The sequence below is a fragment of the Bos grunniens genome, chromosome 4 (assembly GCF_055505025.1).
Source record: "Bos grunniens cultivar Pamir isolate PY7600 chromosome 4, Bosgru_T2T1.0, whole genome shotgun sequence".
Taxonomy (NCBI): domain Eukaryota; kingdom Metazoa; phylum Chordata; class Mammalia; order Artiodactyla; family Bovidae; genus Bos; species Bos grunniens.
Window position 1 is genome coordinate 92,024,846 of NC_141168.1, and position 26,133 is coordinate 92,050,978.

The 26,133-nt window shown below is 37.6% G+C and overlaps 1 long non-coding RNA gene across 9 annotated transcripts in view; it reads right to left on the reverse strand.

Moving 5' to 3' along the window:
• The window catches only part of LOC147374527 (uncharacterized), a 358,179-nt gene that overhangs the window by 157,759 nt on the left and 174,287 nt on the right, over nt 1–26,133 (reverse strand). For all 9 annotated transcript variants that reach the window (XR_015162856.1, XR_015162859.1, XR_015162858.1 and 6 more), the window contains exon 2: nt 4,506–4,613. This is a non-coding gene — a long non-coding RNA (uncharacterized LOC147374527). The remainder of the gene's footprint in view (nt 1–4,505; nt 4,614–26,133) is intronic.

Consider the following 26,133-nt stretch of genomic DNA (forward strand, 5'->3'; position numbering starts at 1 on the left):
AAGCTATCCATTTTAAAATGATGGAACAATGAAAAACAATTAAAAAGTAGTGGCTCTTATTTTAAACTGAATACTGAAATTTCAATCTAGTTTCTTTATAACTACAGTTGCCATAAATAAATGCAGCCTTTTGGTGTGTCAATGTACATTCATGTTTGTATGTGTGTGCCAAGATGTATGCATGCATGTGTGCATCAGTGGACTGAAAGTTGTTATACAGTGAGAAAAATTCTAGGGTAACTGCTCCCAACATTAGACAACTGGAATAAGAATGTGCTACATAATAAACTAAGTGTTGCCATTTTCTACAATCACTCACAGAGGTTTTTGATTCACTGCAGTTTCTGTATTACTGAGAAAAATGGCAGTTAATTACCTCTAACACCTATGCAGGAACAGCTGGGGGAAAGAAAAGGACCATGAAATTAGCACTCTGTGACTGAGTTAAATATACCATTTAGCTTAACAGAATCAACTATCATAAGTCAAACTTGGGTTATAAAGAATTAATTTCTTTTTTTTGCCAAAACGCCTTTGTTTTGATCCATAAATCCCTTAATGCACCCTGACTTTTATTGATTCTGTTCCTGAAAAGGGTCCACTGCCAAAAGCTGAACTGCAAGTAGGTCTTTCCAACAGTTTTATGAATAAACCAGAACACACAATAACCACTTACTTCTATGATTATAGAAATGGTTTTACATTGTATTCTAGTAACTTGATGGACGAGTGTGCTTATTTTTTAACCCCCTTCTCATGGGGGAACATTCAGTTTTTGAGAAGTTAAAAAAATATTTCAAAAGAGTAGTGTACAGAAAAAATGATCTTTGGTTGAAAATAATTGTGTTGTGTGTTAAATCTTAAACAACTGTGAAGTACCAAAACAGAACGTAGGTTATAAATTACTTAATACAGCTTCCTACATTTATAGGAAACCCTGCTATAGAATCAGCAAATTTATTGCCAAGCTATGCAGTCACATGGTTCTGCATTTACTCATTCCACAGATATTTATGGAGCACATGCCATGTACATGACAACATGATAGGTGCTGGGGATGCAGAGCTGCGATAAAGACTGACATGAATGATGTGCCTGCATAAATTCTAAATTTCCTTCCAGAGACTACTTTCAGTCACTGTCATCATCTGAGTTTTCCAGTAAACTGGTTAAAATTGGAAAATAAGGCATGCACGTGCATGTGTACTAAGTCACTTCCGTTGTGTCCGATCCTGTGTGACCCTGTGGACTGTAGCCTGCCAGGCTCCTCTGTCCACGGGATTCTCCAGGCAAGAATACTGGAGTGGGTTGTCATGCCCTAATCCAGGGGTTATTCTCAATCCAGGGATTGAACCCCTGTCTGTCATGTCTCCTGCATGGGCAGGCAGGTTCTTTACCACTAGCGCCATCTGGAAACCAGGCACATCCATCCCTAAATGTAGGAAGGCACGGCAAACATCTAGAATTATTTCTGTTATCGTCTATGTGTAACAAAATGACAGTTGTGCTTCTCTGGTAGCTCAGATGGTAAAAAAATAAAATTTGCCTGTAGTGCAGACCAGTATTCAATCCGTGGGTTGGGAAGATCCCTTGGAAGAGGAAATGGCAATCCACTCCAGTATTCTTGCCTGGAAAATTCTATGGACAGAGGAGCCTGGCGGGCTATAGTTCACAGGGTCAGAAGAGGAGGACGCAACTTAGTGACGAACCACCATAAAAGCTTAAACTGAATATATTTTATTAAAGAACCACTGAAATAACATAGTATTTGAAAACATTTTACTCAAGCCATTGCTGTGTGTGTGTATGGAAAACTTTAGTAAACTTACCAAGTTCTGCAACCGTCATCACAATTCTGGTTAGAACAATTCCATCACCCTATTCAGATCCCTGTGGCATTTACAGTTAACTCCTGTCCCTGCCCACAGCCCCAGGCAACTACTAACCCACTTTCTGTCTTTCTGACTTTTCTAGACATTTTGTATAAATGGAATAGTACAATATGTGGTCTTTTTGTGTCTGGTCAACCCAGTCTTTTAAAAACATAGCTATTTTAAGTACTCACTAAATTAGATTATTTAACAATTCACTTACGTGGCTTATAACTTTGGGAACTCTCATTAGGCATAATTGGAAGGCTTAAGATTTCAAGTTTACATGTTAAGTAACAAAATGGTCTAAGAAGATCTTTTGTTTGGATGACCAATTCATAGAAACTAGAGATAAACACAGTTGTTGCTCTGTATATTTATTTATAAAGTGATTTAGTGTCTCAGCAATTTGCTTAGCGATGACCAGGGAGTTATATAGTTTACAACCAAATCCACTGTTGAATGTAGTCCCAGAATCTCATTAGATGACATGTTTGAGTATTATTTGAGAAGGAAAATCTGAAAATTTTGATTCATCTTTCATGAAATTTAGTACATGTTTTAGATATCATTAGGTTAATGATGCTAATGTTTTATGTTAATAATATAATATACATTTATATCATTATACATTATATCATATAGAGATATAATTATGTTAATTATGTTAATGCTCATGGATATATTTCATTCCAATTCAATATAGCTTTATCGAGCACCTATCACATGTTAAGCACAATATTTTGTGCTAGAGATACAGATGAATAAGATGGTCAGAGAAAAATCAAAGTGAATAGGTAAAAAGATGCAATTGCATATGGTTTTTAATTAGTTCCTTTATTTTGCTATCTTTTTTTTTTTTTTTGAGTACACACTAATGAAAGCAAGTGTGTACTCAAAAAAAGAAAAAAAAAGACCTTGGTGGTAGGGGGGGCTCCTAAATCACTGCATATGGTGACTGCAGCCATGAAATTAAAAGACGCTTACTCCTTGGAAGAAAAGTTACGACAAACCTAGATAGCATATTAAAAAGCAGAGACACTACTTTGCCAACAAAGGTCTGTCTCTAGTCAAAGCTATGGTTTTTCCAGTAGTCATGTATGGATGTGAGAGTTGGACTATAAAGAAAGCTGAGCACGGAAGAATTGATGCTTTTGAACTGTGGTTCAAAGACTCTTGAGAAGACTCTTGAGAGTCCCTTGGACAGCAAGGAGATCCAACCAGTCCATTCTAAAGGAGATCAGTCCTGAATATTCATTGGAAGGACTGATGCTGAAGGTGAAACACCAATCCTTTGGCCAACTGATGCGAAGAACTGACTCACTTGAAAAGACCCTGATGCTGGGAAAGATCGAAGGTGGGAGGAGAAGGGGATATCAGAGGATGAGATGGTTGGATAGCATCACCGACTAAATGCACATGAGTTTGAGCAAGCTCCAGGAGATGGTGAAGGACAGGGAAGCCTGATGTGCTGTAGTCTATGGGGTCAAAAAGAGTAGGACATGACTGAGCAACTGAACTGAACTGAACTGAAAAGTACTGGATAAGGCAAATCAGCATAAATAAGGAATTAAGAGCCATTAAGATAAGAATTCTAAATTTAAAAGACTATAAGAGAGAACAAAACAGACTCCACGCACTTCACACTGTAAGACACATACAGAGATTGTTTTTTTCAGTACAATTACTGCTTTTAAGTTAGTTAGGAGATACATTAAATTTGTGAGTTGCACAAATTAATGATTCTAAACATATCCATAGCAGTGACTATAGCTAGTCAAATGAAAAGGGAATTACAAACATCATGCTGCTGCTGCTGCTTCAGTCGTGTCTGACTCTGTGCGACCCCAGACATGGCAGCCCACCAGGATCCCCCGTCCCTGGGATCCTCCAGGCAAGAACATTGCCTTCTCCAATGCATGATAGTGAAAAGTGAAAGTGAAGTCACTCAGTCATGTCCGACTCTTAGCAACCCCATGGACTGCAGCCCACCAGGCTCCTCCGTCTATGGGATTTTCCAGGCAAGAGTACTGGAGTGGGGTGCCATTATCTTTTCCACAAACATCATAGTATCATATAATTGTGCCCAAATAACCAGAAAAGTTTATAGTTTATGGCAAAAACTATAGGCATGGGCAGGCAAAAACTCTACTACACTACTCAAGAGAGACAGCTTTGGTAATAGGCCAGACTGAGGCTCTCATTCTTTTTCTTTAAAAACTCAAAAAAACCTCCAGGCCCAATTCAATTCTTACATAACTTCTAATTCAGAGGCATAGTCCCTAGGTTCTCCATGTGAGAGGGTGTCCTTAGCACTAGTTGCCACTGGCCACTGGTAAAGCCAAGCTAGGTTAGGGCTGACCACTTACTGTGCTTCCCCAGTTCTTATGGATCTTCATATCTTGCCTCTAAACCCTCAAATTCAAGTAGTTCTCATCTAAGCTGAGAAACTAAAGACCTGTTCTGGTTTATCTAGAAGGTTTATCTGGTTTATCTGGCCTTTATTTAGAAGGTCAGATTCACTCTGTGTCAATATAAATTTGTTCACAGATACATATACCCTCCTGTTTGGGGGAGAGTTCTCTTTGTAGCAGACTATTTCAGGTGATGTTGCTTCATAAAGAAATGGAGTACCTTGAACTTTGAAGAACCAGGTCAGATGAATCTTCACATTGGTCAGATCATTCATCTTTCCCTTGAATGTGGGATGGAAAAATGTAGGTCAAGCCTCCTCACTCTCATCTAGAGAAACGGTAAGAAAAAATATTAGAGAGCCCATAAGAAGAAGAATAAAAATGTGATTCAATCATATATTCAATTGTTCATTTATGTAGTCATGCATGGACACATGCAACAAATATTCAACTGAACGTGGATTCCATAAATAAAGTCAAGTTAAATCCTTTATCCCCCAGGAATGGCTGAATTCCCTAAGTTGTTCCTCCAAATAGTGACATGATGCAGCTGAGGATGTACAGAGCACATCCCAGGCTTCTCTTGGAACTGCAGGTGTCTGGGAACCTTAAATGTAGAAATAACGCTACACCAAAACTCGTCAAGAAACAAAAGCTCATCTGGATAATAGAGACATTGAAAGTTCCATTTCTCAAGTCTAACCTTAAAGGGTAAGTGCTAATTTGGAAGATTTGTGATATCGCCCTGATTGGGGGGAACCCTCATCAGTAGTTCTTCACAGCTTGCCATTAGGCTGACTTGTGTGTGCTTAGTCTCTCAGTTGTGCCTGACTCTTTGCAACCCCATGGACTATGGCCTACCAGGCTCCTCTGTCCTTGGCATTTTTCAGGCAAGAATACTGGAGTGGGTTGCCATTTCCTTCTCCATTAGGCTGACTGACCCATCATTTTAAAGAGACTTTCCATAAGCTTTAATCCATATATAATATGCTTTACAGAAAAGTATTTTTTGCAAAATATTTTCTAGCCTCCATCCCAAAGATGTGGAAATAGACAGTTAAGTCAGTCTGTAAAATCTTCCGCAGTTATTCACAACTCATTCATGACATATTAGCCATTGCTGAAGTGCAGGTAGGCTTTGCCTCATTTTTCTTTAATATTTTCTCATTCTTTCACAATAATTCAGAAATAAATACATATTTATGGAATGTTAGAAAGTTGGGCAGAGGTCATTTCCCAAAGAGTTATTTGTGTGGCATCTTTGTTTACTAATCTATAAACAGTGGATTAAAAATCACTATGTTTTTTAATATTCAGTTCAATTCAGTTGCTCAGTCATGTCCAACTCATTGTGACCCCATGGACTGCAGCACGCCAGGCTTATAAAGATAATATTAACATAGCAATATTACTAAAAAGTTTGAAAAGCAGAAAAGGAAAAATATTCCTAAAACATTGCCCCCAAATTGCAGCTACCATTGTTCTGGAGTATTATTCTCCATCTATTTATCTGTGTATTTCTAAGTTTCTGTAGTGTGCACAAAATTTTCATCCTGTTTTTATTTTTTGTTCCCTAATGTTAATGTTAGTTCATAAGCTTTTTTCCACATTGGTATATGATATTTATAATCATCATTTTAATTGTTGATTAATATGCAGCTAGCTGATATGTTATAACTTAACCATTTGATTTTCAGACACTTTCATGTTATCAAATTTTTGGCAATTATAAATAATGCTTTTCTAACCATCTCAGTTATTTCTCTTTGATAGATAACCACAGATAGGATTGCCAAATATTAGAAATGGTGTATATATTATGAAATTGGCTTCTGAAAAATCATGTCTCTTTTTAACCCCATAAACAGTGTGTGAAAGTGTGAACTTTACAGATGTTGGTTATAATTTATATATTTTTGAAATAAACAGGTATAAAATGGTTATTCAAAGATATCATTATTCATATTTCTCTAATAACTAGATGATATTTTTCCCAATTTTTTCATTATTATTTTTCCCATTTTATGAATAGGCTAAAACCTTTTCCTTGTTTGTCAACATGATGAAATATAATTGACTATTTTTAAGATTTCGGCTAAGTTATTTGATCGTTGTATGTTGTGTGACAATAATTAAGACTTTCTGAATTAGACTTCAAAATAATTAGTCTTCTTTTGTTTTATACCACAGCATGATCTTTGAGGGACTCTTTCTTTTGAGGTTCATAAAAGATATCATTAAAAAAAAAAGGCATTTGTTAAAAATCCCAGAGTGATGGCCATGTAATATATATTGTGGTCCTCTACAAGTGAACTGAACTAGCAGCAGAAAACCCCTTGAGCTCAGCCCACCACAATACTCATGTATCTAGAAGATGAAATGTGTCCAGATAGACTAAATTTACTTTCAAATAATTAACCAACACTTGCCTTTCCATCTGCACCTCAGTTGGGTAAAGTGTTTAGTTTGAAATACAACACTGATTATATTAACATAAATGATAACCCAGGGCTATCTCAACCACAGAATAAACTGAGTTCCCTAACCATCTCTCACAGAAATTCATGTTACAAAAGGAATTACTAAATTTCAAAAGCATGCTATCACTTCTGATCAAATACTGAAGGGTAGCATAACTCCTTTCACATGTTTTATTTTGTCCAGTATTCTATTTGAAAAATGTGCATAATCCGTTACAATCTAAGCAACCAGGTTATTAGACTTTGGCTTAAAGGAACTGTAGCCAACATATAGTCCTGTGAATTCAGACAGGCCTCTTTTCCAAACCTGAAATGCTAAACACATCTAAAAAAGTATCCAGTCTAAATGAGCAGTTGGTAAAGCAATCAGCCTTTCACATTGGAACAAGCAACAAACATGTGCAACAACCCTAGCATTTCTCCTCTGATTTATAGCCGTCTCGGAAAGGAGCTTAACAAGATGGCATAGAGCTTCAAGGGCAGTTGCAGTCAATTTATTGTCTGAGTTGTTAAAGATGTTAATTAGATTAGGAATTTGCTGAGGCCCTTTTATTCTGTGCAGAAAGAAGAGTGTTTCTCATGTTTCTCTTTGAAACTTAGTTTTGTGGCATAAAAACACAGGAAAGAAGAAATCCTACACTCAAGGAAATTGTAGGGTCCCATTGAATTCCATAATACTGTAAAAATTCCAATAATAACAGTTACAAAAGAGCCAAGAAAGTACCAGACCTGTTTTTAAAAATAATATACTCCAATGATGCGTGCATTGTTTGATGTATAGAAGACAAGAAGTGAACAGATCAAGGATGGTATATCTAGGAAGTCTGGGCTCAAGGAATAAAAATCATATTGCATAGCAAATCCAAGTATGCAGTGAGACAAAGAAAAGAATTTCTGGAAAAACAGCATGCAGGGCTTTTTATTCCAGAGCAATAAACATCACTCTGTACGTCATTTTAATGCCCTAGACAAATGTTTTAATACTGAGCTCTTGCAAAGGCAGTGAAGAGGTTATTAGATACTTTGCTTTTGACACAATTCCTCTGCAACAGTCCATTCCAGAAATATGTTTTGTCTTAAATTAAACAAAGGAAAACATGAAACAGTCCAATAAATTACTTTCTCACCTCAAAAAAATGACATATGTAGAAAACTCTCTAAGAAATGTAACTAGGAAGGTTAAAAAAGAAGAGTGCTAGGTTTAGGTAAAAATGAAATATCAGGATGATCATTCAGCAGAGTTCAGTAAAGATTAATGTATAAAAGTTGTCACAATCCTTAGTTCAAGGCAATTTTCATAAAGTTATTTTAGGTAAAGTGTGAAACAAATATCAGATCAGATCAGATCACATCAGTCGCTCAGTTGTGTCCGACTCTTTGCGACCCCGTGAATCGCAGCACGCCAGGCCTCCCTGTCCATCACCAGCTCCCGGAGTTCACTCAGACTCACGTCCATCGAGTCGGTGATGCCATCCAGCCATCTCATCTCTGTCGTCCCCTTCTCCTCCTGCCCCCAATCCCTCCCAGCATCAGAGTCTTTTCCAATGAGTCAACTCTTCCCATGAGGTGGCCAAAGTACTGGAGTTTCAGCTCTAGCATCATTCCTTCCAAAGAAATCCCAGGGCTGATCTCCTCAGAATGGACTGGTTGGATCTCCTTGCAGTCTAAGGGACTCTCAAGAGTCTTCTCCAACACCACAGTTCAAAACAAATACACATAGATAAATTTCACAATAGCACTTAAAAAACAAACACATAAGGCAATAACAAAGTTAAATATTTTAAGCATGTAAAATCTAGGCAAGCTCATTCTTTGGAAAAGAGCTTGTTACAAGCTCCAAGGAACTTAACAAGGTTGGCTGGCTATTTACTCAAAAGTAACAGTGCTTCAAACAAAATACTTTAATTCTAACTATGCTGCTGCTGCTAAGTCGCTTCAGTCGTGTCCGACTCTGTGCGACCCCATGGACTGAAGGCCACCAGGCTTCTCCGTCCATGGCATTCTCCAGGCAAGAACACTGGAGTCGGTTGCCATTTCCTTCTCCCATGCATGAAAGTGGAAAGTGAAAGTGAAGTTGCTCAGTTGTGTCTGACTCTTAGCGACCCCATGGACTGCAGTCTATCAGGCTCCTCCATCCATGGGATTTTCTGGGCAACAGTACTGGAGTGGGGTGCCATTGCCTTCTCCAATTCTAATTATAACTGTAACTATTTTTGAAAAGAGTATTTAGATTTAGCAAACAAGCTTTTTGGCCAGTCCATGAGATACATTTTGGTCATTACCATAAGTCCCAGAAATCCCACTCCTGGACATATACTCAGAGAAAAATCATAATTCAAAAAAGATACATGTACCCCAATGTTCACTGTAGGACTATTTACAATAGCCAGGACATGTAAGCAGGCTCAAAGTCCATCAACAGAGGCATGGATAAAGATGATGTGGGACACATATAACAATGGAATATTACTCAGCCATCAAAACATGTAAACCTGTGGCGGATTCATTTTGATATTTGGCAAAACTAATACGATAATGTAAATTAAAAAAAAAAAAAAAGAAACAAAATTGAGCCATTTGTATAAATGTGGATGGACCTAGAAGCTGTCATACAGAGTGAAGTAGGTCAGAAAAACAAACATTGTATATTAATGCATACATGTGGAATCTACAAAACGGTAGAGATGAACTTATTTGCAAAGCAGAAACAGAGACACAGACATAGAGAACAAATGTATGGACATCGAGGCAGGGGAAGTGGGGGAAGAGGGAGAGGAGAAACTGGGAAATTGGGATTGACATATATACACTACTATGTATAAAGCAGATAACCAGTGAGAACCTACTGTATAGCACAGGGAACTCTACTCAGTGTTCTGTGGTTCCCTAAGTGGGAATAAAATCCAAAACAGAGGGCATATATGTGTTAATATAGCTGCTTCACCTTGCTGTACAGAAGAAACTAACACCACATTGTAAAGCAACTATATTTCAGTTAAAAAAAATTTTTTTTTAAGTTTAGAGTGCACCACTTGTACTGTATATCTTGGATTTTCCATCCTCCACTCCTACTTTTGCTACCTCCCTGGCAGATCACGGAAAGCAGCTAGGGTAAAGCTGAGAATCAAGTAGCTTTCAAAGTAGTCCTAAGCATGAAAGATCCTAAAGCTGATTTAAACTATGGATCTCAAGTATTTAGAATTAATTTAAATAGCTCCAAAATGGCACATAGGGAGAGGATTACTTCTTAATGAAGCGAAAATATTTTTTCCAGTAATTACATTATAGGGATGGTGTTAATGACTGAATGAATGTTGAAGCTCATGTTGACACACTAAACTCCAAGATGATTCTATTTGAATAGGGCTTCTAAGGAAGCAGAATTAAATGAGATATTAGGGTGGGGCCTTGATCCTATAGCATTAGTGTCTTTATAAGAGGCAACAGCAGATCTGTGTGTGTGCATGTGTGTGTACATACATACATACTTAACATGCACACACACACCTCCACCCCCAACCAAGGAAAAGCCAGTGAGGACACAGCAAAAAAAAAAAAAGAAAGAAAAAGCCCTCTTCAAGGGAGGAAGAGAGTTCTCACCAAAATTGAATTTGCTGGCACATTGATCGTGTACTTCCAGTGTCTAGAACTATAAGAAAATAAATTTCTATTGTTTAAGCCACTCAATCTGTGGCACTTTGCTATAGAAGCCCTAGTAGATAAATACAGATGGTGTGTATGCAGGGCATTGCCACAATGAAGTTAAGGATTTTTCTCTATTTTCTTTAAAGATTGTGACACTTGTTTCGGGGAAATTTCTAGTGAAAATAATAATTTTTATACATCTAGTTGTTACCTGGCACATTGGTATACCTCAGAACAGCTACAATTTTAGATCTAAATTTATGCTACTAGTCCCTCTTGTCAGAGAAGGCAATGGCACCCGATTCCGGTACACTTGCCTGGAAAATCCCATGGACAGAGAAGCCTGGTAGGCTGCGGTCCATGGGGTTGTGAAGAGTCGGACACGACTGGGCGACTTCACTTTCACTTTTCACTTTCACTTTTCACTTTCACTTTTCACTTTCATGCATTGGAGAAGGAAATGGCAACCCACTCCAGTGTTTTGCCTGGAGAATCCCAGGGACAAGGCTGCCGTCTATGGGGTTGCAGAGTCCAACACGACTGAAGCAACTTAGCAGCACCAGTCCCTCTTGTCATTATTTCTCTTTGTTTGTGGCATCCCTTTCTGCTTCTTTATTCCCGAGATTTTTCACCTCTAGGACTAAGTAAATCTGTAAGTTTTTCAGATTTGCCTTAAGTTACTGCAACCATGAAATTAAAAGATGCTTACTCCTTGGAAGAAAAGTTATGACCAACCTAGATAGCATATTGAAAAGCAGAGACATTACTTTGCCAACAAAGGTCCATCTAGTCAAGGCTATGGTTTTTCCTGTGGTCAGGAATGGATGTGAGAGTTGGACTGTGAAGAAAGCTGAGCGCCAAAGAATTGATGCTTTTGAACTGTGGTGTTGGAGAAGACTCTTGAGAGTCCCTTGGACTGCAAGGAGATCCAACCAGTCCATTCTAAAGGAGATAAGCCCTGGGATTTCTTTAGAAGGAATGATGCTAAAGCTGAAACTCCAGTACGTTGGCCACCTCACGTGAAGAGTGGACTCATTGGAAAAGACCCTGATGCTTGGAGGGATTGGGGGCAGGAGGAGAAGGGGACGACAGAGGATGAGATGGCTGGTTGGCATCACCGACTTGATGGACGTGAGTTTGAGTGAACTCCGGGAGATGGTGATGGACAGGGAGGCCTGGTGTGCTGCAATTCATGGGGTCGCAAAGAGTCGGACACGACTGAGTGACTGAACTGAACTGAACTGAATGTGCAATAAGGCAAAATAGTGAATAAATCTTTTCATGCTTTCTAGTAATTCTAAAATAATACCTGAAAGTTTATCATTGCATCATTTTAACTCATCACATTATTATCTATGACCACTATAAAATTTACTATATATGTGTGTGTGTGTGTTTGTGTGTGTGTGTACATACATATACATATGGTGGAGAACTTATGAAACAGATTTTGGTAATATTTCTTGCATGTGTACTAAGCCACTTCAGTCATGTCCGACTTTTTGGGACACTATGGTCTATAGCCCATGAGGCTCCTCTGTCCATGGGATTCTCCAGGCAAGAATACTCGAGTGGGTTGCCATGCCCTCCTCCAGGGGATCTTCCTAACCCAGGGATCGAACCCATGTTTCTCATGTCTCCAGCATTGCCAGGTGGGTGCTTTACCAGTTCTACCTGGGAAACCCTAATGTTTCTTATTTCAGTGTAAATAATATAATCTATAATTTAAGACCTATATGTATAGTTAATGTAACTGTCTTTGAAGCATTTTCTAGATATAAAAAATAGATTAAATAGTAATTCTAGCCTAAATATATGCATTGTTATTTTGAAACATCTGTCTATTTAGAAAGTCATTTTCTTCTTCTTTATGCTTAAATTAGAAAAGTAGAAGCTTAAGGGTGTTCTTTGGAAGGAATGATGCTAAAGCTGAAACTCCAGTACTTTGGCCACCTCATGCGAAGTTGACTCATTGGAAAAGACTCTGATGCTGGGAGGGATCGGGGGCAGGAGGAAAAGGGGACAACAGAGGATGCGATGGCTGGATGGCATCACCGACTCGATGGACGTGAGTTTGAGTGAACTCCAGGAGATGGTGATGGACAGGGAGGCCTGGCGTGCTGCGATTCATGGGGTCGCAAAGAGTCAGACACGACTGAGTGACTGAACTGAACTGAAGGTATTCAGGATGCAGCAGAAACAAAATTAGGTCAGAGTCTACATTTTAAAATATATTAAAAATCCAGTAAATTTAGATACATCTGTTCTGAATATGAGTGGTATATTTATTAGAAAACTTGTCAGCAAGAGGATGGGCTGTTAGACAAAGTGAAGTAAGTCAGAAAGAGAAAAACAAATGTCGTATACTAACACGTATATGTGGAAACTGTAACACAGAGGCCAGACATGTGGACATGGGCCGGGGGTCAGAGGTGGGATGAACTGAGAGAGTGGCGCTGACAGATACACACTACCATATGTAAGACAGGAAACTAGTAGAAAGATGCTGTGTAACACAGGGAACACAGTTCAGCACTTAGTGAGGACCCAGAGCAGTGGGATGGGGGGAGTGTGAGAGACTCAAGAAGCAGGGGACATATGTATATTTAGAGCTGATTCGGGTTGTTGTACAGCAGAAATTAACACAACATGGTAAAGCAGTTATCCTTCAATTAAAAATAAATTTAAAAAAGAATATAACGACAGAGGATGAGATGGTTGGATGGCATCACCGACTCAATAGACATGAGTTTGAGTAAACTCTGGGAGTTGGTGATGGACAGGGAGGCCTGGTGTGCTGCAGTCCATGGGGTTGCAAAGAGTCGGACACGACTGAGCGACTGAAGTGAACTGAATAATAATGTGATCCTAACCTACATGAGAAAAGAATCTAATAATGATTGCATGCATATGTATAACTGAATAACTTTGCTGTATACCTGAAACTAACACAACATTATAAATCAACTATACATCAATAAAATTAAAATTTTACAAAAAGTAGATGGCTGGTAGAAAGATGTGATCACGCTTATTATTCTTTATAGATTTCTTGATGGAAGAAGAAAACTTGTATATTTGGGAATGTCTAATTATGATTTAAAAAGACTGAATTATAAATATATCTGTATTGCTTATTATAATTATGCACCATTGTACATTGTTTGGGTTGTAATGCCTTCAGTATTTCTCATTTACCCCAACTGGGTTTTATGTTCCCCAAGGAAACCAGAAATTTATGGTTCTCAGTTTCAGCCAAATATTTTATTTTGCTCAGCTCTTCTTTTTCTTGTCTTAGCTAATTTCCTTTCTATTCTCCTCTAGAACTATGTCATTATTTCTCTTATCTTCTCAAACTCTCTTTTCATGTTTGCCTACCTTAACTCTCAGCAGACATCTTGTCACTTACTTCATAAAAAACCTTAGAGGCTATGGGGCAATACTTCATAAACTTTCTGTTTCTATTCTTCACTATAAAGATAAATGAAATTAAAAACTAGTAGACAAAATTAAATAAAATTTGGAAGCATTCATAATCACACAATGCTTCAGAATAAGTCTCAATAAAGAAGGAAAATTCTGGAAAGACTGCCAAAAGGAGAACAAATTACATAAAGAAATATTGGGTTGGCCAAAAAATTTGTTCATAAAAATCCAGGTTACTAAATATGGATGATTTTGAAAAACAATGGAAATAGGTTAGAAACAACAGTCCACTGTATGGGGAAAGAGAGCATTGCAGATCACAAAAAGATCTTATTTGGGAGCCCTAGAGATGGCAAAACTGTTCAAGGAAAACCAGTGTACTGAGTTTGACAGCATGTGTGCACACACACACACTGTAAAAATGTTAAATTTCAAGATTAAAAAATACTGCTGCTGCTGCTGCTAAGTCGCTTCAGTCATGTCCGACTCTGTGCGACCCCATGGACTACAGCCCACCAGGCTTTCCGGTCCCTGGGATTCTCCAGCCAAGAACACTGGAGTGGGTTGCCATTTCCTTCTCCAATGCATGAAAGTGAAAAGTGAAAGTGAAGTTGCTCAGTCGTGTCCGACCCTCAGCGACCCCATGGACTTCAGTCCACCAGGCCCCTCCATCCATGGGATTTTCCAGGCAAGAGTATTGGAGTGGGTTGCCATTGCTAGCATCCAAAAGGGAGAAAAGAGTTACTCTCAAAGAAGCAAAACCAAACCAGTCTTACATTTCTGCTTTGTGACAATAAAAATTCCGTAAAACAATGAAAAAATATCTTTAAAGATGTGACAGTGGAGAGGATTATAACCCAATGATTTTATTGTATTATAAAGACATCCTCAGAGTTATAAGGTTTTGGGGAGATGCATTAATGTAGTCCTTTCTCTTTCCAAAGCTTTCTATGTGGTCAGATGACTCAATCAAGAACAGAATCCAAGAACTGGGGAGTGACAGTAGAATGGATTGACAGTGAAGCTTAAAATAAGCTAAATATTAGAAATAAAATGAAAGGGAGAAAATAAACACTTTCTGAATACCAACTTGTGCCAAAAACAAAAACTACTACTGAGAGTTAGTAGGCATACTGCAAACTGGATTTGCAATTCCAGTTTAGATAAATGAAAAAAAGCACAAAGAAAAAAGAAATGTAAGTCCCCAAACACTTAAATTGTTTGCTCACAAAACAGTTAAAATTACTGCTTCTTTTATAACTGAGGGTTCTGTATGTTTGCATATAATGCTTGTATTACCATTGATAGAGTCAAAATTACAGTAAATTTCTGACAGTTCAATGTAAAAGAAAGAAAACAAGCAGTTCATGGTGACCTATACAGAAAATCTATATAGGAAATCTTTATAGCAATTGATATAGAAAACTATAGCACAAGAAAATAAAAAGGAAGACATTAAACATATGGCAGTCTAAATGGCATATTTGTGACTGTATTCACTGTAGACTAGTAACCTTACTTTACTTGATACTTCATTCAGAAGTGTGTTCTGCTATCTGTTCGGTTGCTTTCTCTCAGCCTTCTTTACCAACCTTTCTTTTTATACCCAACTGTTAAATGCTGGAAAACCTAAAGCCTTGGTCCAAGGTCTTTTTATCATTTTTACCCTCTCTTCTTAAAAAAGGTTATTAGTTACACCTTACTAGCTCTGTCAATGACCTCTGCTTTTATATCTCATCACACAAACCTGCCAATTGAAACTTTCCAGGCCCCTCAAACTCAATGTGACACAGACAACTCCTTCTATTGACACTTCTTCAAATCTCGATTCTCTTCCAATGCTCCTAATCTCATAAAGTCATTACCGTAAACTAGTTGCTTAAATAATAACTTGGAAGTGATTCTGGACTTCTACTTTTTCTCCAACCCACTCCCAGCACCCCCTCAATTCCACCTACTCTGGTCCATTATACTTCCTTTAAATCAAGGGGTATCTATTCCACTCCAAATAGCCAAAACTATTTCTAGTTCAGGTCATGATCATCAGTTATCCAAGTTAGTCTAGAACCTTCCTAGCTGGTCTCCCTTTGCCTACTGTTATATCTCTCCAAACCATTTTCAATTAAATGGAATTTTAAAAAATGCCTATGTCAGCAAACCATCTTTTTGTTTAGAATTCTTTCTATGTCTTTTCAATAGAATCACTGATGCCTATGTCCTTGTCTAATTATTAATAGTGCCTCTTCTCATTCTATAAAGTATCCCAGTTTATACCACTTCCACAAGGGCACCCCTGACCTTACCAGCTTCTCTGCCTTCCTCTCAAGACTCATCTTGGGCTACTCCCTGTCTTGCCATCTATACTCCAGCTATGATTAATTGCCTTTTCCATTTTCTCCCCCATCCATCCTTTCCCCCTTCCTGCCTCATCTTTTAACAATTAAAAAACAAAAACATAAAAATTTGCCTTATTTTTCATTAGGTGACTCTCACTCACCCTCTTTATTTTAGAAAAAAATGTCACGTGTTTTAATTTTCCTGTTCCCCTTGCTGAATCAGAGTTCCTGCAATGCCTTTCACAACATTTATTACCTCCCCATCATAACATTTATAAGTTTTCTGTGATTGGTTCCTGCCTATATTCCTCAGTGACTATGAAAGACATCAGGGCTGAGTCATTTTGTTCATCATATTATCCCCAGTTCTCAAACAGTCACCAACAGTTAATAAACATTTCTAAAAGTCATAAAGATGTAAGTACATCCTTGAAAAGTCATAAAAGAATTAAAACAATGCCAGTTATAACAACCTAGATCACCTTTCAAAGTTCTTTCTAGTTCATAAATGATTTTCTTTTCTCATTAGTTTTGAATGTTTCAGGTAAAAAGTTGCATCCAAATCCTGTGAAGAAAAAGAGTATTTCTTTAAAGAGTGATATAGCCTATGCTTTGCATGCACCCAAAATGTTGTTTCTCTCATATACATTTTACTCCAGGAGTTAAATGTCTTTGAAAGTAAATCTACTTTTGTAATAGAACACTAAATCTTGAAAGGCTTGAAAAGAAACCTTCCTACTTTCCTTCTCAGCAAACACAGCTGCCTGGTATTAACCACTAGGGCTGTTCTACTTTTCTCATTTCGTCCTTTTTCCCCTCAAGCAGCTCTCAGGGTTCTTCCAATGACTTCCTCTCACCCCTTCTCCTTTCACACCCTCCCATCCCACACTCTGTTTCTGCTAACACTTGCTGCTAACAATCACAACTCTTTGTAGAGATGTGAGCACTTGTCCTAAGGACTCATCCGGTACGTGGGTTGGGAGGCTAACTGTGGCCACCTAGTAGACATAAAGCACTTTCCTCCTCTCTGTCTCAATTCCATCTCCCCTTTTGTTAGTATTTCAGGGTGATATTCCACCCTTCTGCTTCTGCATCTGTGGCTGGGGTGTTAATTGATGAGATAATTCTTGGATCAAATCCAAGAACGGCTTTAAAAAATTTAATGTATGTGGGTACCAAATAATGATCTCACACTGTGTATGACCCAGAGTACTCAAATGTGTCATGTTACTGAATTACCCTTAGGTAACCATTCCTGTGTCTGGGTGGCCACGGGTAGTGTAGGAAGGCAAAAGATGTCTCTGAGTATGTGGTAGGTAGAGGGAGACAAGGGAAGAAAGAGAGGTGGTCTGCAGCATTGCACCCAACACGTTTATAATTGTAACTGACTATCACTTACATAACTTAATATCTCTGTGTGGAAGCTTTTTAATATTTTTATATGTATATATTTTACCGCTTCTCAAACTACTAGAATTTCTACTAAAAGTCTAATATAGGTTTACTACCTGTGTGGCTTTTAAAACAAAAAGGATTGTAACGCTTCCAGTGTTTTCCTGCAATGTTCATTTAGAAAGGAATTTCATTTATAATTCATTATTACTTTGAATGGAGTGCATGTATAAGATGAACTCTTCAGGGGAAAACACTGATACTGAAAAGTAGTTAATGTGATTGAAAGGCTTCTATAAAAATAATTGAAGATTTCTCCACTTGGCAAATGGTTCTACAGGTCCAAGGGATTAGGGGAGATTTGAAGAAAGAATGAAAAGTATAATTTTTTAGATTAAAACTGTATATAGAATTCTCAAAATGTAGAGCCTTAAAATTTTATTGACATGATACTGGAAATCACTGAGTCCAATCCTGAGTCCAATATTTGCATTTGAATATACTCTTGAACATAAAAATAAATGTGCAAGTCTACCCAGGAAACATTTATGCCTACTACAGAGCTGGAACCCAAACTGAGGAATCTTGATGCTTTTGTAATATACTTTAATTATTCATTAATATAACAATCTAGTATTGAATGTTGACTCTGCAAAATCTGGGTGTAATAATGAGGAATGGGACATAGTGGCTGTCTGAAAAAGCTTTCTTCCCATGATAATGAAGTTCCAATAGGGTGTATGTAGTAATAGTTATATAACTGAAGGAGGAGAGAGGAGATTCTAAGTCACTTCAGTCGTGTTCAACTCTCTGGGACCCCACAGACGGCAGCCCACCAGGCTCCCCCATCCCTGGGATTCTCCAGGCAAGAACACTGGAGTGGGTTGCCATTTCCTTCTCCAATGCATGAAAGTGAAAAGTGAAAGTGAAGTTGCTCAGTCCTGACTCTTCGTGACCCCGTGGACTGCAGCCTACCAGGCTCCTCTGTCCATGGGATTTTCCAGGCAAGAGTACTGGAGTGGGGTGCCATTGCCTTCTCCAAGAGAGGAGATTACAATACAATAAAACCAGTCTGGGTGTCCAGGGAAGGTTTTATACTGAAGGAGACACATATTTGAGCAAAAACTTTAAAAAGTATAAATAGCACATAGCTTTCACACAAACAATTTCTGTTGTTTACCATGGGTTTAAGAGAGTGATGAATGGACAGACTGGAGAAAGGAAAAGATAAACAAGATCTTGCATGGCAAGACAAGGGGCTAGGCCTTTATTTTGTACCAATTCAGAGTCATCAGTAGAGATATTTTTGAGCAGAAGAGGAAGACAGAGCAGTTGGGTAAGTTATTATCAAACCATTTTTGTTGGACAAGTTGTTAATTCATTTTATTTTGCTTTGATTTCCAGTTGGCCACAGATCCGTGTGTGGTCATCCTGGATATCACTAGTGCTCAGTTTATGCCACAAGACAATCACCAGAAGAGTTAATGACACTCTAAGTGGTCCACAACCTAGTCAATGAGACAAATTCAATCATTACATGCTTGGAATTCAAAACATGTCAAAATGCTATAATAGCCAAACATATTCACCTTACCACACCCAACACCTGCAACTTATCTCCCTCTCCTACTACGCACCATCTTACAGATGCAGATCTTTTATTTCTCCCAAATGACTCATACAAGGCATTAAAAAGCATATGGCAGGCTTTGCAGTATGTTTGGGGAGACAGAATAGTTTTACATCCTGGCAAAGCAAATAGCTTCAGATTGACTATTGGGGGATTAAGAGGTACAAACTACTATGTTAAAATAAATAAGCTATAAGGATATATTATACAGCTTTGGTAATATAGTCAGTATTTTATAATAGCTATAGATGCAGTATAACCTTTAAAATTGTGAATTAATATGCTATACACCTGAAACAAATATAATATTGTACATCAACTGTACCTCAATTAAAAATATATATATATGTGCATGTATCTAAATTAACAAATCAAAAGAATATAAATTTTAAAAGATAATATAATAGTTTCTAAATGCTTAACCTCAATTTCTATAGTACTTTTCTCATTACAGTCCATCAGCCATTTGAATAACACTGAGTTAGGGAGACTTTTGCAATGGTCTGGTCTGATTACAAAGGCCTGAACTAGGATAATGAGGATATAGATGATAAAGAGACTGGAGAAAGATTTGGAAGAAAAAATGAAATGGGGAGGACTTAGGAAAAGAGAAAGAAGCTGAGACTAAACATAAAAGCAAAACTATACTGCCACTTTTCTGGGACTAAATACATAAATGCATGGATATACATGAGGTCAATTAACCAACTTTAGATTTTACATAAAATATGTTTAATCAGCATCACCTCAGTTCTTGACTTTGTGAAACAATCTTATACTCACATATGGATCTGAACGGAAGACACTTTTGATAGAAATGCTTGCTGATGCCTTTTAAGAGAGTGAAACTTCATGTATCACAACCAATGATGCATTCATCTAATACTTCATGGCTCTAAAAAGATTTCTCTATATGTGTAAAAATCTAAGAAGCAATGGTTTCCTTTCTTTGCACAAAAATTCAAAGAGTTTTAGAAGAATATTGCTCTATGAAGAAGCCAAGTTATCACTTAAATAGATGGAGAAGAGGAAATAAACCATGCTACTATAGCTACAAGTTTAGCCCCATAGACAGATGATGATTCTGATTAAAAAGATATATGATTCAGAATATATGGGTAGAAAATTTGAATTTCCTGGATATATTGTTTCCTGAGAATAGGAAAACTGCAAACTTTGTAGGAGAAAAATGCTTAAGTGTTTTCTAATAAGGTATTTCTTAAAATGAGAAAGAAAGTAAATACTCTTTTCCAGACATATCACCTGAGACTTGAAAGGCAGGTATTTTAGATTTGAGCATGCTGGGAAAAAGAAAGACCAGCCAAAGTGTCAGGAAGATCCCTCGCAGATATCCAAAGATTGCCACTAGAGTCTGAGCTAGAATCGGAGGGTAGGAAACAAAACAAAACCTGTTTTCTGTTCTGTCCCAAGTACTTAAAACAATGCAATACATCTTAGTTGTCTGAAGGGTCAATTTAGCGAAGTCCAGAATCTTGATTTTAACAGCACATCTATATGTGCCTCTTGGGATTGTACTCAACTTCAACAACTTAAGATAGAGCTATATCAAGGAAAATGATCGTATACTAATTTAAAAGAAAAACCATCACATGAACAAGAAAAATCAAAATTAATGGAAGTTTCCTCAATATACATGGAATCAAAACAAAAGAAATGGTGGCTCAGATGGTAAACAATCTGCTTGCAATGCAGGAGACCCAAGTTTGACCCCTGGGTTGGGAAGATCTCCTGGAAAAGGGAATAGCAACCCACTTCAGTATTCTTGCCTGAAGAATCCCATGGATAGAGGATATCTGGCGGGCTACAGTCCATGGGATCACAAAGAGTGGGGCACCACTGAGGGGCTAACACTTTCACTTTCAGAGTAAAGTTTCAGTGAACCTGTTAAGACAGGCTGCTGTACCCATCCCATAACAGGACAGAATACTAGCTACTGTCTACAGTCTCCTCCATTCTGCACAGGTGTTGACTTTGTAAAGTTCATTTGCAAAGATTCACTTCTCCCCTGGACTTTCTGGCTTTAAGATCTAACATTTGCCTGTATGCATCGCTTTTTAATTAGTAGCTGAAAAAAATATACTGCATTGCACCCTCCTTCAATGAACTTCTTCTTTCTTTAGATAAGTTTATATATTAAGTTATGTAACAGCAAAGTTTTGAAGGCAACAAATTGCTCTATTTCTAAATTGATTTTGCACATAATATTCCAATCAGTTATATGGTGGTTTTAAATTTTAACTCTCAAAACCAATCCCAATTACTCCCAACACCAAGGTTTGGGAGACTACTTCACTAGCAAAAGGAATTTGTTATTTGTGTGTGTGTGTGTTTGCGCGCGCGTGTGTGTACAAACACACACATATAGAATTCATATTTTAGTCAGTTTTTGGGTACCCATACAATATAGGTATTGCAGAGACTAGTATGTAAAATCCCAAACAGTTGACGTAACAGAAGTATTTGATAGCTAGACGGAGTAAAAAACTTCTGAACAATGGAGGAACATTTTTAAAAGTAAGTATTCAACATGTAACTTGTCCTTATCAAGATGGTCCCCTTTACTAGCCTCAGAATTGCTGCTCAGTGCAGAGTTCAGAGAGGAAAGGCTTTTGCACAGCATGCACTTGAGAGCATCATAGTTGTTGCATGCATGAGCAGTGGAAAGTAATACCAACAGATACAGCAATGGAATTACAAAGACTTTATTTGACACATGCTTTACCTTGACTGTATAAAAAGCAACTGGTTGCTCTGTAGTTAATAAAAAGTAAATAAAATGATGATGTCAATGAAGACTGACGTGTAAAACATTATCACTGAATTGTGTAAAATGAAAATAAGAAAAAGATCTAAGGAAGCAGGATAGAACAATTTCTTTTGGCACAACCAAACTAAGGGATTCAACAAGGGAGAAAGATGATTGAATACACTGCATTCTTTGTAAAACTGTATTTATATTTATTGTAATAAACTTTACAAGGTTTATTCCACAGTATAAACTAAAAACTGTAATATTTCTCAAAATATTCAGAAATTCTATTCATAAAGTGAAGTTGCTCAGTCGTGTCTGACTCTTTGAGATCCCACGGACTGTATAGCCTACCGGGCTCCTCCATCCATGGCATTTTCTAGGCAATAGTACTGGAGTGGGGTGCCATTTCCTTCTCCAGGGGATCTTCCCGACCCAGGGATCAAACCTGGGTTTCCCGCATTGTAGACAGACACTTTACCGTTTGAGCCACCAGAGAAGTCCAGGAAGGCCTATTCATAAAGAGATTAAGACAAAAAAGTTTGGCTATTTCAAGAATTCAAAATATCAGATAAAACGATGAGATAAGGATTGCATAACTGACTGTGTGGCTGTTTCCTCTAATATCTAGTCCTTGATTCAGGCAGTATATGGTTACACAGAGTATACCACCCAAAAGGCCTCACTATATTTTTAATCATACTTCATTTGTAGACACGACTGAGCAACTTCACTTTTCACTTTCATGCATTGGAGAAGGAAATGGCAACCCACTCCAGTGTTCTTGCCTGGAGAATCCCAGGGACGGGGAAGCCTGGCGGGTTGCCGTCTATGAGGTTGCACAGAGTCGGACACGACTGAAGCAACTCAGCAGCAGCAGCATTTTTAGACAAAAGTTTAGAATCTTCTGAAGTGTTGCTGGTTTATAAAAATAGGCTATTGAATTAATTTTTTGATAAAAATATGTAGAAGCTATTGTAATAGAGTTTTAAAAATTGAAAATGCATAATGAAAAGCTATGCAGCAGCTATATTACTGCCTTTGAAGATGAAGGAAAGATTCAAACCAAGGAATGAAGGCAGCTTCTACAATCTGGAAAAGGCAAAAGACAGGTTCTCTTCTAGAGCATCATGAAGGAAAGAGTCCCTCCAGTGAATCTCATTTTAGACTTCTGACCTCCAGAACTGTAAGATAATAAACTCATGTTCTTTCAAACCACAAATTTTGTGATGATTTGTTACAGCAATAATATAAAACTAATATAAACTGTAACTTTATTTGCAAACAATTTTAACAGTTTGACTTTTACTATACTTAATGTACTTTTCTTCTGTGACACATTTTTTAAATTATGTAATTCAACATATCACTGTTAACCTTTATATTCATGAGTTTTCAGTGCTAGTTAGGAAAGTTTCCTCTCTACCCAAAATATAGGGGAATTCACCCATGATTTTATTTTCTAGTTACTTGTGTGGTTCTATTTCTTAAATTTGAATTTCTGATCCATGTCAAATTTACCATAACATATGACATACAGGCGGAGAAGGCAATGGCACTCCACACCAGTACTCTTGCCTGGAAAATCGCATGGACGGAGGAGCCTGGGGGGCTACAGTCCATGGGGTCTCTAAGAGTCAGACACGACTGAGCAGCTTCACTTTCACTTTTCACTTTCATGCACTGGAGAAAGAAATGGCAACCCACTCCAGTGTTCTTGCCTGGAGAATCCCAGGGACGGGGGAGCCTGGTGGGCTGCCATCTGTGTGGTTGCACAGGGTCAGACACGACTGAAGCGACTTAGCAGCATCAGCAGCATGGCATACAGAATAAATCCAATTTGCCTTTCTATTCCAGCAACACTTACCTTAAGCTTTTTTTTCTTTTATCTGGTTATTTGTATTGCTACCTATAGCATATTCTAAATTTATATATGTAAATCTAACAGGACACTATTATTTCTTCAGATAAAAGATGGAACAAACAAATGGAAAGATATTTATGTTCCTGAATTAGAAGAATTAATACTGTTAAAATGTGCATACTACTTAAAGTGATTTAAGATTCAATTCAATTTTTTATAAAATTCCATAGGCACTTTTCATAGAAAAAAATTCTAAAGTGTAGGGAAATATAAAAGAGCTCAAACAGCCAAAGCAACTTTGAGAAAGAAGAACAAAGCTGAAAAGAATCACACTTCCTGATTTCAAACTATCTTACAAACCTATAGTAGTCAAAATGGCATGGTCTTGTGATAAAAAAAGACACAGAGATCAATGCAACATAATAGAGAGTCCAGAATTAAACCCATGCATATACTGTCAACAAGAGCACTAAGAATACACAACAGGAAAAAATCAAGAGCACTAAGAATACACAGCAGGAAAAAAAACCTTTTCAATACGTGGTGTTAGGAAAACTGGACATTCACATGCAAAAAAACTTTAACTGGACCCTTATCATATGCTACTTTTTCAAATGGTCTTAGTATGGATTAGAGTCCTAGAAGAATACACAAAAAAACTCTCCTTGACACTGGCCTTGACAATGATTTTTTAGATATTACACCAAAGGTAAAGGCAACAAAAACAATAATAAACAAATGGCACTACATCAAACTAAAAATAATAAAGGAAATAATCAATGAAAACACAACCTATGAAATGGGGGAAAATATTTGCAAACCATGTATCTGATCAAGGATTAATGTCCAAAATATGTGAGGAAACACATATAACTCAACAGCAAAAAAGGAAGGAAGGAAAAAAGGAGAGAAGGGAGGGAGACAAGGGAAGGGAAAGGGAGGAAAGGGGAGGTAAGAGAAAAATAAGCCCTATTAAAATAGCCTTGTTAAAGAGTAGGCAAAGGATCTGAAAAGACATTTTTCCAAAGAAGACATACAAATGGCCCACAGGTGTACGAAAAAGTGCTCAGTGCCACTAATTATTAGAGAAATGTACATCAAAATCACATGAGATATCTCTGCACCTCTTAGGATGGCTGTTATCAAAAGGCAAGAAATACAAGTGTTGGTGAGAATGTGGAAAAAAGGGAACCCTTGTTTACTATTGGTGGAAATGTAAATTGGTACAACCACTGTGGGAAATAGTACAAAAGTCCCCACCCAAATTAAAAACAGAATTAGCAAATGATACAGGAATTCTACTTCAGGGTATATATCCAAAGGAAACAATATCACTATCTTAAAGCAATATCTGCACTCCCATGTTCATGCATCATTATTGACAACAGTCAAGCATTGGAAACTCCTGGCTGCTTTATACAACTCAATTTCAAAACGTAGATAAATTAGCATTTTTCAGAAATAGTAGTAGAGAACATATTTTACAAATCTGTCCACGTAAAAAACCAGTCATGTGGTTTCATAAGAGAATTTAATGAAACATTAAAGATCAAATAATCTAATGCTACTAAACAATTTAAGAGTACAAGAAATATTTTCAAATGAATTTCATGAAGCAAGTGTTGTATCATCAAAACCTGAAAATGAAAAAAGAAATCTATGCCAATATCACTTATGCATCAGATCAGATCAGTTGCTCAGTCATGTCCGACTCTTTGCGACCCCATGAAATGCAGCACGCCAGGCCTCCCTGTCTATTACCAACTCCCGGAGTTCACTCAGACTCATGTCCATCGAGTCAGTGATGCCATCCAGCCATCTCATTCTCTGTCATCCCCTTCTCCTCCTGCCCACAATCCCTCCCAGCATCAGAGTCTTTTCCAATGAGTCAACTCTTCGCATGAGGTGGCCAAAGTACTGGAGTTTCAGCTTTAGCATCGTTCCTTCCAAAGAACACCCAGGACTGATCTCCTTTAGAATGGACTGGTTGGATCTCCTTGCAGTCCCAGGGACTCTCAAGAGTCTTCTCCAACACCACAGTTCAAAAGCATCAATTCTTCGGTGCTCAGCTTTCTTCACAGTCCAACTCTCACATCCATACATGACTGCTGGAAAAACCATAGCCTTGACTAGACGGACCTTTGTTGGCAAAGTAATGTCTCTTGCTTTTGAATATGCTATCTAGGTTGGTCATAACTTTCCTTGCAAGGAGTAAGCCTCTTTTAATTTCATGGCTGTAATCACCATCTGCAGTGATTTTGGAGCCCCCAAAAATAAAGTCTGACACTGTTTCCCCATCTATTTC